General features: G+C 36.6%; 1 protein-coding gene and 1 pseudogene across 11 annotated transcripts in view; one reads left to right on the forward strand and one right to left on the reverse strand.

Annotated features, from left to right (window-relative positions):
* The window catches only part of CHL1 (cell adhesion molecule L1 like), a 213,735-nt gene that overhangs the window by 100,324 nt on the left and 99,713 nt on the right, over positions 1–13,698 (reverse strand). The gene's annotated exons all lie outside the window — the stretch shown is intronic.
* On the forward strand, positions 1,728–4,295 carry LOC129032874 (small ribosomal subunit protein eS8-like; annotated as a pseudogene).

A 13,698-nucleotide genomic window follows, 5' to 3' on the forward strand; every position in this document is an offset into this window, starting at 1 on the left:
CACATTGCTGGTGGTGTTGATAACGGAGAGGCTGTGCATATGCAGAACCGGTAGTATAAGAGAAATTTCTGCACATTCTGCCCAATTTTGCTGTGAACCTAAAACAGCACTAAAAGATGAAATCTTCCTGGAAAGAAAAACTGCAATATGTGAGAGGAAGCAATAATAATATATGACAGATTTCTAAGCTACAACAAAAAATCAACTTCAAAAATATATTTGTAAATTAAAGAGAACATCCTCTTAACTCTTTTTCAGATTTTCATCACTCACTCCCACCTTGGACACCTAAAATCACAGAAGACTGATAACAACAGTGGTGCAATCACTCAGTCTTAAACTCTTGGCTCAAGTGAGCATCCTGCCTCAGCCCCTCTAGTAGCTGGGATACTTTAGGCATCCGCCACCACATGCAGCTAATTAAAAAAAATTATAGAGATAGGGGTCTCACTATGTTGTCCAGGCCGTTCTCAAACTCCTGGCCTTAAATGATCCTCCCACCTCGACTTCCCAAAGTGCTAGCCACTGTGCCCAACCCGTGAATGCTCATTTTTAAAACTTTCTTTTCTCCTTCTCTACTATTCTCCTGTTATTAAATACTGTCCCCTCTATTTGTCTCCTCTTTATTTTTTTCACATATATATCAACACTGATCAGTACCATGGCAGGAATTTTCAAAAAAGAAATGAGGCACTTCCAGGTGAAAGGTCTGTCCCTTATTTTCCATTAATAGAACAATGACTCTCATTGAGTCTGGAAACTAATGATAAAAATTTAACCATAACAATAAGTTCGGAATTTTTTAAAGCATAATATATATAATGTTTGATTACAACTTACAGTTACATTTAGAAGTAGAAAACTAATTAGAAAAAAATAGGATCAAGTGCAGTGCCTCATGCTTGTATTCCTAGAACTTTGAGAAACTGAGGCTGGAGGATCACTTAAGGCCAGGAGTTCAAGACCAGTTTGGGCAACATAGTGAGACCCCATCTCTACAAAGATTTTCTTTTTTTTTAATTAGCAAGGCATAGGGTATGTGCCTATACTCCCAGCTACTCAGGAGGCCAAGGTCGGAGGATTGCTTGAGCCCCAGAGTTTCAGACTAGAGTGAGCTATGATTCTGCCTGGGCAACAGAGTGAGACCATTTCAAAAAAAGGAAGGAAGGAAGAAAAGAAGGAAGGAAGGAAGGGGAAAGAGAGAAAGAAAGAAAGGAAGAAAGAAAGAGAGAGAGAAAGAAGGAATAAGAAAGAAAGGAAGAAAGAAAGAGAAAGAGAAAAAAAGAGAGAAAGAGAGGCAGGGAGGGAGGGAGGAAGGAAGGAGGGAAGGAAAGAAGGAAGGAAGAGAGAGAGAGAAAGAAAGCAAGGGAGGAAGGAGGAAGGAAGGAAGGAAGGGACGGAGGGAGGGAGGAAGGCAGAGAAAAAAGGAAAGAGAAAGAAAAGAAAGAAAGAAAGAGAGGGAGGGAGGAAAGGAGGGAGGGAGGGAGGAAGGGAGGGAAAAGAGGAAAGAGAAAGAAAAGAAAGAAAGAGAGAAAGAAAGAAAGAGAGAAAGAAAGAAAGGGAGGGAAGGAGGGAGGGAGGGAGGAAGGGAGGGAAAAAAGGAAAGAGAAAAGAAAGAAAGAAAGAAAGAAAGAAAGAAAGAAAGAAAGAAAGAAAAGGAAGGAAGGAAGGAAGGAGAGAAAAAGAAAATATATACTTAAGTTTTTCTTTCCAACCAGCGCCCAGCAATGGGCATCTCTCACGACAACTGGCACAAGTACCAGAAGACAGGGGCAAGAGAAAGAACTGCCACAAGAAGCAGAAGTCTGAGCTGGGATGCCCACTGCCAAGACTAAGATTGGCCCTCGCCACATCCACGCAGTTTGTGTGTGGGGAGGTAATGAAAAATATTGTGCTCTGAGGCTGGACACGGGAACTTCTGTGGCTGGGGGTGTTGCACTCGCAAAACAAGGATTACTGATCTTGTCTGCAATGTGACCCACAGCGAGCCGGTCCGCACCAAGACCCTGGTGAGGAATTGCTTGCTGCTGGTTGGCAGCGCACGTTAGCAACAGCAGTACAAGTTCCACCGTGCACTGTCCGGGGCCACAAGAAGGGGGCCCAGCGGACTCCTGAGGAGGAAGAGATTTTAAACAAAAAATGATCCAAAACAAATTCAGAAAAAAATATAATGAAAGGAAAATGAATGCCCAAAACAGCAGTCTTCTGGAGGAGCAGTTCCAGCAGGGCAAGCTTCTGTCGTGCATTGCATAAGGATGGAGCCAGCGTGGCTAAGCAGATGGCTATGTGCTAGAGTGCAAGGAACTGGAGTTCTATCTGAGCCAAATCAAGGCCTGGAGAGGCAAACAAATGCACCTCCTTCCTGTCTTAGCTCACGTGATAATGGTGTTTATTATTCTATTATATATATTATATAATATAGATATTATTGTATACTATTATAACATATATATGTTCTATAATATAGATATTATCTATATATATTATCTATCTCCGTATGTTTACATGATTATCTATGTTTATATGATTATTTATCTATCTATCTATCTATCATCTGTCTATCTATATCTCCCAATGTTTTGGATGGTTTTAATCTACTTCTCCAGTTTTCTGTGTTAATCAAATTGTTCAGGTGGATATCAGTAGTGAGCACATTACTTATAAGACTAAAATAAACAAGGGCTTACAATTTTTTTGTACCTGCCTTGTCCACATATTTGTAGGAGATTGTACATTTTATGAGGCAGTTGCCAGATCCTATTCATTATTTTTGTGCTTGCCCAGAATATCGGAAATACACATAATAAGTCTTTCTCAATGAATGAATGAATTTCATACATATGTCCACAAAAGAATATAATCTGCATAGATATAGACGGTTGATAAAATTCTGAATTCCTTTTATTTTCTCATTAATCCAAAGACAACTCAGAAATTAAATTTTCTGAAATACTCATTAAAGTAAATATGGATTTGAATGTAAAACACTGAGCTAAACATTGCTGGGCTTGTCACAATAATTCCGTAAAGGCTAATAGAACTTTAAATGAATATCTCTCAATCTCATTCATTTTACAGTGTCTACTTAAGGCTAGCCATATTCATAGATTTTAGTGGTTCTTAAAAGTGTCAACAAAAACAAATCATTAACTTTTCTGAAATCTACTTTGTGCACATGTACCCTAAAACTTAAAGTATAATAATAATAAACAAATTTAAAAAAGAAAAAAAATACTTTAGCATAGGCTGTGTGATAATGTAGAGGCTACTGAATTTTAATGTACCCCGTAAGTATAGTCAGTCAGTATTCAAAAGGTCTTAATCAAAACTCTTCTAAATCTCTAGTCAAATGTAGCAGCACTGGTTACTACCTGTACTTCAGGTATCTTTATTTTGTAAAGTATGTTAAGTGTGTAAGTATGGCTTAATCACTATAGTCGATGTTAGCAGAATGTTCCACTAAAAAAAAAAAAAAAACAAGCAGTGTTGTATATATTGGTGGATCTGCTAGAAATGTTTGCTCAGACACAAGCATCCTTGAGTGAATAGGATATTAAAAAATCAAGGGAGCCCCACAGCCTAAACACAATTTCATTGCACTCCAGGCTTAGGATTTCATTCGTTTTTGCAATGAGTATTTTTTCCTATGACTCCAGTTGAAAATGTAGCTGAATCCTGCAGCTAGAATATTATCTCATCTGCCTCTAGTGAAGCTTTCTTGCAGATTTCTGTCACAATGCCTCAAAGGTTTAACAGCTGGGACTCCATCAAGCTGACAGAATACAGGGTATAATTCTGTGATGTGTGTGTTTGTGTGTGTGTGAATGCATGCTTGTGCATGTGTACACATACTTATGAGCACATGTGTACATTTGATGGCTAATACATATTTGTTTGTCTGGACAATTTCATCCTAAGACTGTCTTTGCCACATAGCATCTGGTAGCTAGGTTATAAGAGAAAATTAAAACCCTCATTTTTCTCTAGGACTTGGAAAATACTGATACCTATAAAAAGTAACCTAATGACCAAAAATTAGGTCAGGATGCAAATATGAAGAAACTACTATCTGCGGTAAACTTTCCATATGGAAGCATTGTCAGAAAATATACTCTTTAGAAATTTGAGCAAGTTATACACAATTAGCCTTAACCTAAGGCCATTTCTAAGGTTGTATTTAAAGTACGAATTCCAACAATTGGTACTTGAATATGATTTTATTTTTCTTTGCTCATCAAAAGGCACTTAAGGATCTTGTAGTGACAGGGATGGTCATCATAATTATCAACTGCTAGTGAACATTAAGCACTTGAATATGACATTAATAGATTCTTTCAGAGATGAAAAGGCTGCATGATTAAGATAAATAGTTCACAGTTTGGGATAACTCACCTTTGATTTTTTTATCTATATACTGTTTCATAACTGTTCATTTTTTGCATTATTTCTTTTCTTGTCACCACATTCCTTTTTCCATTCTCTGAGACAAATTTTTTGGTTAAAGACAATTTACTGGTTGAAAAATGCTAAATGCCAAATAGTGATACAAGAAACTTTAGTCTTTTTTCCCCTAAAATCTGTAGTTCACAGAAACATCCCTCTTGTCAATTCAAAACTTTCAAGTGGAATATAAAAAAGCAAACCAACTATAATCAGAGAGATTTTGGGCATATTAAGAAAATAATATTTATGCATAATAACATCCCAGAGGTTGTTTAAATGGGATATTTCTATTCAAATTCCAAAAGGTGTAGGTATTTTTGTTGCAAATAGTTTAATATATGTATCAGTGCTTTGGATATGTTGGTAGAAATTTTAATCTTCTCACTGTACAAATCGTTAAAAGCAAACCTATTCTATTCAAGCCATAAGATACAAAGTATGATTTCCAGATACTTAAGATACATTTATAAGAAACTCATAATTTCCTTTGGCTCATCTTCTGCTCCGACGATGGCATTAGAGCTGTCAACATTGATTGATCGTTCCCTGTGCTTTTATGAGAAGAATTAATGCCAAATCCTGGGCCAATGACCTAGATCCCTAAACCCTTCATATCTTGTCCTCGTTTTCCATGAATAAGAAATAAGAACAGGAAGGCAATATCAGTTATTATGTCATTTTTGAACTGATTAGCTTCTTCATTTGCATGATAACCAGTTAGATTCAATTTTCTGGATATAATGTGCAGTTTTTTAAATACACGTTTAATAGTCTTATGTGTTTTGATTCCAATATTGATAATATTTCTAAGAACTACTGTTTTTATCATCACATACCATTTTTAATTAATTTGCTTTTACTTATTTTACAATAAAATGTATTCTTATTGTAACAGAAAATAATGGCAAAGGAACATATTCAGTAAAAATTTGAAGATTATACAACCCTCTTCTCCCCATCCCTGCCAGAAAAAATTTAAGATATGAACACTTCCAGACATTTATATTTATTTTTATTTATTTATATGTACATTTATATTATATATAATGTATAGTATGCCTTATATCTGTTATATAAATGATATCATATATCTATTATTTTTTGTTAAGTGAAAAAAACAAGTTATAGAATGTTATCTATAGAACAAACAGGTAAAGACCATGGGTTTTTCCTAGAAAAATCACAAGTTACTAGGCACTCGAAATTCAGTTTGGAAAAAGGATTACTGAAGGAAAAACTGTGAAAGATCTTAAACTTCTTTAGCTATAAAGTTATAATAGGGCAGAGGTCACTACCAGTAATGCAAGCATTCTTAATCATGTCAACATTCCTAACTGTAATTCATTTACTGGATATATTTTATATTTTTAAGCATTCACTCTACTCTAGAACAATTTTCTTTTACATCATATTTTTGTGATTCCAAAGATAATACTGTCATCATGAAATATAATGAATGACTAGCAGGTGACAAAGACTGTAGTCTGTCTTTATTTACTGTGTTCTGTAAATATTTTGATAAAACCTGAGATTAACTAAAAGTGACTTTTAGCCACGATACTTTCTTCCTTACTGTAGAGATTTTCCTTTGAACGAAAGAAATCAAACTGTCATTCTTTTCTACTAACATATCATTAGCACAAATCAATTATAGCTCTAGAGATGTGATGTTTTCCTAAATGTTATGGTTTGGCATGCAATTTGGATTCAACATAGCTAACAGTCAAAAACGAAATAAAGTTTATCCATGACCAGATATGACTACAAGTATAATTTATCAGAGAGAAATTGATCAAATAAAAGCTCCCACCAAGTCACTTAAGGAGTGTCTTCTTTCCATTTAAAACAGTGTTTGGAGGGAAATTTATAGCACTAAATGCCCACAAGAGAAAGCAGGAAAGATCTAAAATTGATACCCTAACATCACAATTAAAAGAACTAGAGAAGAAACAGCAAACAAATTCAAAAGCTAGCAAAAGACATGAAATAACTAAGATCAGAGCAGAACTGAAGGAGATAGAGACACGAAAAACCCTTCAAAAAAATCAATGAAACCAGGAGCTGGTTTATTGAAAAACTCAACAAAATAGATAGACCGCTAGCCAGACTAATAAAGAAGAAAAGAGAGAAGAATCAAATAAATGCAATAAAAATGATTTTTTATTTTTTAAAAATAAAAAATAAAGGGGATATCACCACCAATCCCACAGAAATACAAACTACCATCAGAGGATACTATAAACACCTCTACGCAAATAAACTAGAAAATCTAGAAGAAATGGATAAATTCCTGGACACATACACCCTCCCAAGTCTAAGCCAGGAAGAAGTCAAATCCCCGAATAAAACAATAACAAGTTCTGAAATTGAGGCAGTAATCAATAGTCTACCAGCCAATAAAGCCCAGGACCAGATGGATTCACAGCTGTATTCTACCAGAGGTACAAAGAAGAGCTGGTACCATTCCTTCTGAAACTATTCCAAACAACAGGAAAAGAGGGAATCCTCCCTAACTCATTTTATGAGGCCAGCATCATCCTGATACCAAAACCTGGCAGAAACACTACAACAACAAAAAAATTCAAGCCAATATCCCTGAAGAACATTGATGTGAAAATCCTCAATAAAATACTAGCAAATGGAATCCAGCAGCACATCAAAAAGCTTACCACCAGGTACGAAGTTGGCTTCATACCTGGGATGCAAGGCTGGTTCAACATACGCAAATCAATACATGCAATCCATCACACAAACAGAACCAATGACAAAAGCCGCATGATTATCTCAATAGACACAGAAAAGGCCTTTGATAACATATAACACCCCTTCATGCTAAAAACTCTCAATAAACTAGGTATCAGTGGAACATATCTCAAAATAATAAGAGCTATTTATGGCAAACCCACAGTGAATATCATACTGAATGGGCAAAAACTGGAAGCATTCCCTTTGAAAACCGGCACAAGACAAGGATGCCCTCTCTCACCACTCCTATTCAACGTAGTATTGAAAGTTCTGGCCAGGGCAATCAGGCAAGAGAAAGAAATAAAGCGTATTCAAATAGGAAGTCAAATTGTCTCTGTTTGGAGATGACATGATTGTATAATTAGAAAACTCCATCTTCTCAGCCCAAAATCTCCTTAAGCTGATAAGCAACTTCAGCAAAGTCTCAGGATACAAAATCAACATGCAAAAATCACAAGCATTCCTATCCACCAATAACAAACAAACAGAGAGCCAAATCATCAGTGAACTCCCATTCACAATTGCTACTGAGATAATAAAATACCTCGGAATACAACTTACAAGGGATGTGAAGGGCCTCTTCAAGAACTACAAACCACTGCTCAAGCAAACAAGAGAAGGCACAAACAAATGGAAAAACATTCCATGCTCATGGATAGGAAGAATCAATATTGTGAAAATGGCCATACTGCTCAAAATAATGTATAGATTCAATGCTATCCCCATCAAGCTACCAGTGACTTTCTTCACAGAATTGGAAAAAAATTACTTTAAACTTCATGTGGAACCAAAAAACAGCCTGCATATCCACGACAATCCTGGGCAAGAAGAACAAAGCTGGGGGCATCACGCTACCTGACTTCAAACTATACTACAAGGCTACAGTAACCAAAACAGCATGGTACTGGTACCAAAACAGATATATAGACCAGTGGAACAGAACAGAGGCCTCAGAAATAACACCACGCAGCCACAACCATCTGATTTTTGATAAACCTGACATGCACTAGCAATGGGAAAAAGATTCCCTATTTAATAAATGGTGTTGGTAAAACTGGCTAGCCATATGCAGAAAACTGAAACTGGACCCCTTCCTTACACCTTATACAAAAATCAGCTCAAGACAGATCAAAGACTTAAACGTAAGACCTAGGACCATAAAAACTCTAGAAGAAAACCTGGGCAATACCATTCAGAACATAGGTATGGGGAAAGAATTCATGTCTAAAACACTAAAAGCAATGGCAACAAAAGCCAAAATTGACAAATGGGATCTAATTAAACTAAAGAGCTTCTTCACAGCAAAAGAAACTATCATCAGAGTGAACAGGCAACCTACACATTGGGAGAAAATTTTTGCAATTTATCCATCTGACGAAGACCTATCCAGAATCTACAAAGAACTTAAAAAAATTTACAAGAAAAAAAGAAACAACCTGATCAACAAATGGGCAAAGGATATGAACAGACACTTCTCAAAAGAAGACATTTATGCAGCCAACAGACATATGAAAAAATGCTCATCATCACTGGTCATTAGAGAAATGCAAATCACAACCACAATGAGATGTCATCTCATGCCAGTTAGAATTGCCACCTTTAAAAAGTCAGGAAACAACAGATGCTGGAGAGTTTGTGGAAAAATAGGAATGCTTTTACACTGTTGGTGGGAGTGTAAATTAGTTCAACCATTGTGGAAGACAGTGTGGCAATTCCTTAAGGATGTAGAACTAGAAATACCATTTGACCCAGCAATCCCATTACTGGGCATATACCCAAAGGATTATAAATCATTCTATGATAGACACATGCACATGTATGTTTATTACGGCACAATTCACAATAGCAAAGACTTGGAACCAACCCAAATGTCCATCCGTGATGGACTGGATTAAGAAAATGTGGCACATATACACCATGGAATACTATGCAACCATAAAAAGGATGAGTTCTTGTCCTTTGCAGGGACATGGATAAAGCTGGAAACCATCATTCTTAGCAAGCTATCACAAGATCAGAAAACCATGCACCGCATGTTCTCACTCATAAGTGGGAGTTGAACAATGAGAACACATGGACACAGGGAAGGGAACATCACACACCAGGGCCTGTTGTGGGTGGGATGCTGGGGAGGGATACCATTAGGAGAAATACCTAATGTAGGTGATGGGTTGATGGGTACAGCAAACCACCAGGGCGTGTGTATACCTATATATCAAAACTGCATGTTCTGTACATGTAACCCAGAACTTAAAGTATAATAATAATAATAAAGAGTGTCTTCTTTCTGGAAAAAGACTACAGGAAAGCAAGTAATTTCCATGTAGTAATTGCGCAATGTGACTACTATATGGCAATGCCGCATCTCTTTAGAAGTAGTGATTTTCACAGCAAGAATTCTGCTTTTCTTCTCATACTTTTAACTAGACAATGCGGAATCTCAACAAAGAGCTACACAATTGCAAAAGAATACCTTCTCTGAGCAACTAAAATCACCACCATTAAGTGTTGAATTATTCAGTGGGGATAATGGTACTCAAAATATAGCTGCTGGCTCTAACAAGTCACTTTTGCTTGTTTATTGGGTTATAATAGCCAGTAGGAGGTTGGCAATGAATTCTCTTAAGCAGCACAGAACAGTTTCCTTTTTCATTTTCCTGATATGTATATTTTTGGTACAGCCAGAACTTCTAATTTACTCAGAGTTATGTCATCTGCCATCTGAAACACTAGGTGAACCAAAAATGTGGTCTGCAGACTAAGCCAGCCATGCATATTTGTGCATGAAGAAAATCCCATGGAAAGAACTTGATGAGGTTCAGCTCCCTCCTAATGTAGACACTCTGGGGTCTGAATCCGTTCTACCTCTACTTTGATTCCTCAGCACTTTCTATCTGTATTATTCATGTAAAGGAGATTTGGGTTAATATTTTTAAAAAATGGAAAACTTCAATGGCATGTCATTACTCAGAACATGGATCAAAATCCTTATTATTCTGCAAATTCTGAGTGCTGTGGACTCTACACACATCTCTCATCTCTCCTCCCCCTCCTGAGCTTCAATTACATGTTCTTTTAACTTCCTAAACACTCCAATCTCTTGTTATAAGCTTTTCCATCAGTCTGGAGAATCCTTTACTTTCATCACTTTTGCCTAGATGACAACTCTTATACTTCAGATCTTAACACAACTGCACTTTCTTAGGAAACCTTTCATATCACAAGGGTTTTCTTTTTTTTGTTGCACTGCTTTTTTTTTTTTCCTAGAAATAAGATGTTTCACACGAGAGCACTTATCTCAGTTTCGAATTATACATTCACTAGTGTGATGTCTTATGACGCTTATGTCTCTTACTAGACAATAAACTCAGGAGAGTAAGAAACATTCAGGCTTTGCTCATCATCATGTCCTCATTGCCAAAGGTATTGCCTTGCACAGAGTAGGCAGCCCATGAATAAAGCTGTTTAAATAAATAGTGAGTACATATAAAATAATTGGATGCCAATAAAAACAAAGAAATATAGTAAAAATTATAGCTTAACCACATTGTGCCCTACTTCCTTGTAAGGTTCTTGCCATTGAATGTGCTTTCCCATTCACTCTCACAAAGTCATCAGAACCCAAATCCATGTCTTCTATCCCATCACCTCTGTTTGCATCAGAGCCGGTTCCTGCCTGCCTATAAGCTACTCCCAACTCAAACAAAAAACTTTAGCATTCAGCCTCCACAAACTCAGTAAATCCAAAGGTTCATTTATTTTCTTCTTCTGGCAGTTTCTATCTAAGTAGCCTCACTGCTCACTGTAGTGATTCAAACTGATATTTTGGGTCCCCTCAATGGTCACAACAAGTCTTATTAGTTTTAGTTTCAATCAATTGATCTATGATTGCCACTCCAGATTCTTCTTATTACTTCGTCTCTGAAATATTATAGTAAGTTTCAAACAATTTTCTCTAACCACAGATTCTCTAAGCTGCCATTTTCCATCAATTGGTAAGCAATTTATCTTTCTGAAAGCCGATACTGATCCTTTCATTCTCCTACTAAAACCTTCAAGGGAGAGGCAGCCAACAACTTCCTGTTGAAGAGGTGCCAGGAGCTGCAATCTCGATGAAAGGGAGAGAGAAGGTAGTAGTGACCTTGTTTTGATATTGTATTTCCAAAGCAATCTCACTATTTGTAGATTTATTTGTTCATGTGGGTGTTCACAGAGGCACACTGATATACACTCTGAATAATGACTAATTGTCCTTCTAGTATTGTTTCACTGCTCCCCTATCAGGTGAGAACAATATGCAAGCTTCCAAGCCTAGGGGAGCTCACATAGGGTCATGGAGAGGGATGGGGTTTGCAGTAAGAGAGTTATGGAGGCACATCCCAACACAGTATCTTAGTAGCTGCTGAACTAAATTCTCATTTATAAAATCAAGATGTTACATCCTCCTAATCTGTCATGAGTATTAAAAATGTGTACTTAATATTGTACCTGGAACATAGTAAATTCTCAAAATTGGTAGCTATTTTTATTATCATTCATTCCTGTTGGCCTAATTTATCATCTGACGAAAACCTAATTTTCCAGCATTTTCCTAGATCAACATCCAAAAGGGAACCAATGGTAAGAATTTGCAGCCCCCCTATGTCCATATGTTCACTGATGCTGCTAACTTAGCCCATCTCATTCTCTCCCCCTAAAGTCTTTCATTTTGTTATTTACCCAATAAGTGTTCACTCATCCTTCAAGATTTAATTTGTATATTGATGAAACTTTCTGCATTTCTGGAGGCCAAGTATGCTGCACTCTCATACCTAACAAATAGATTTTTATAAACACTTTATAATATTTTTCAATTATTCATTTACCTGACTGTGTCTTCTCTAAGACTAAAAACTCATGGAACCCAGGAATTCTCTTTCATTTCACCTCAGATAATGTCTGGCACATGGGAGGTTACTCAATAAATGTCAGCAGAATAAGTATACTCAAAACTTGTACAAATTCCATTGTCCACTAAGACTCCACCATCCAAATAAGATTCAACCAGGTTATAGCACTTTAACACGGCATTGTTAATACTGTTGTAAAAAAATATTACTGTCTATTGAGATACTTGTTCTGTGCCACACACGTTATTTAGGGGTTTAGGCACATTATCTCTGGTGTTGATTTTGTGTTCATCTTCTTACATGGTAAAAAAATTTGAAGGCAGGGACTGTTTTGCTAATCTTTGTATCCATATCACCAAGAAGGTATTTAGGAGGAATATGGTCAAGTAATAGGTCTGCCATTCATTCTCTCTTTTCACCAAGGGACCACTCCCTGGAAATAAACAAGGTAGCCCAGTCAAATCTCCTATTAAACATGTGAATGAGAGACCCTCCTGGCAAGCAAGTTAATGGCATTTAGAGACAGTCCTTATCTATCAAATGCTCACTATCTAGCACTGCTTATGATAAACAAACCTGAAATCTATGCATTTATGGGCATGGTCTCCTGGAAAAAGCTATGCAAGTATCTGAATATAAATGGAGATTTTAATTACCTAAATACTCCTATTGAGCAAGGAATGTAAACTGCACATGTCACCTAGAGATTTCCTGTAGGTCCAGTGCATGCTCTTATGTGGAAAGAAAGCATTTGCGAGCTACACTGAAGGTCAAAGACCTCTCTCCCTGGCTCACCCACGCCATGTGATTACCTATACCATTAAAATTATTAGTAAAACTAGATATTAGGTCAGACCTGTGATCCATGGGGTCTCTTTTTAGCAATTCGACATATTGTATCATTATCTCAGGTTCCAGTAAGTGTTTTCTGAAAGAACACATTTTGTATGCCTATTTATGGACTAAAATTATAAGAGAGATCTCGTTGGATATACCCACATTCATATTTTGATATGTTGTCTCTTTCCTGAGTTATAACCACTGAAAATAGTGAAAAGACTAGTTGTATATACATCAGGTAGAAGAAACAAGTCTACTTTGGAGTGCATTAACATAATCACAAATGATTATCAAGATGACCACCTAATATTCTCTACCCCTGTACCTTACAGCTGTACCAGACCTATGGAGTTTATCTGTATTTTGAAGCCTAATCCAGCTCTATAATCCCCAGCCCACTGAGATGGCCCAGATAACATTTCCTGCATCAGAGTAAAGAGTTCACAATATTAAAATCAATTTGGCTTCCTGTTGTTAACCAAGGGTCTGTTTCTTCAATACTGCAGAGATGAGGCAAGAACAGAACTCTCTTTGAAGCTAACAAAAGCTTAAGGTCAGATGATCTCCACGGGTTACAAAGCAAACCCAGAGAGAAATAGCAGCCAAATGGTATTTGAAGTGTTCTATCAGGACAAGTACTTCGGTAATACAACCATTCATTCATTATTTGATATGGCTTTGTTCTCTCTTCGCGGTGTTGGAAGTATTGTATGATTTCAAAATATAATACATTGTATACTCCATTGATTAAAAATAGCGATATTCTTTGAGAACTACTATG

The sequence above is a fragment of the Pongo pygmaeus genome, chromosome 2 (genome assembly GCF_028885625.2).
Source record: "Pongo pygmaeus isolate AG05252 chromosome 2, NHGRI_mPonPyg2-v2.0_pri, whole genome shotgun sequence".
Classification (NCBI taxonomy): domain Eukaryota; kingdom Metazoa; phylum Chordata; class Mammalia; order Primates; family Hominidae; genus Pongo; species Pongo pygmaeus.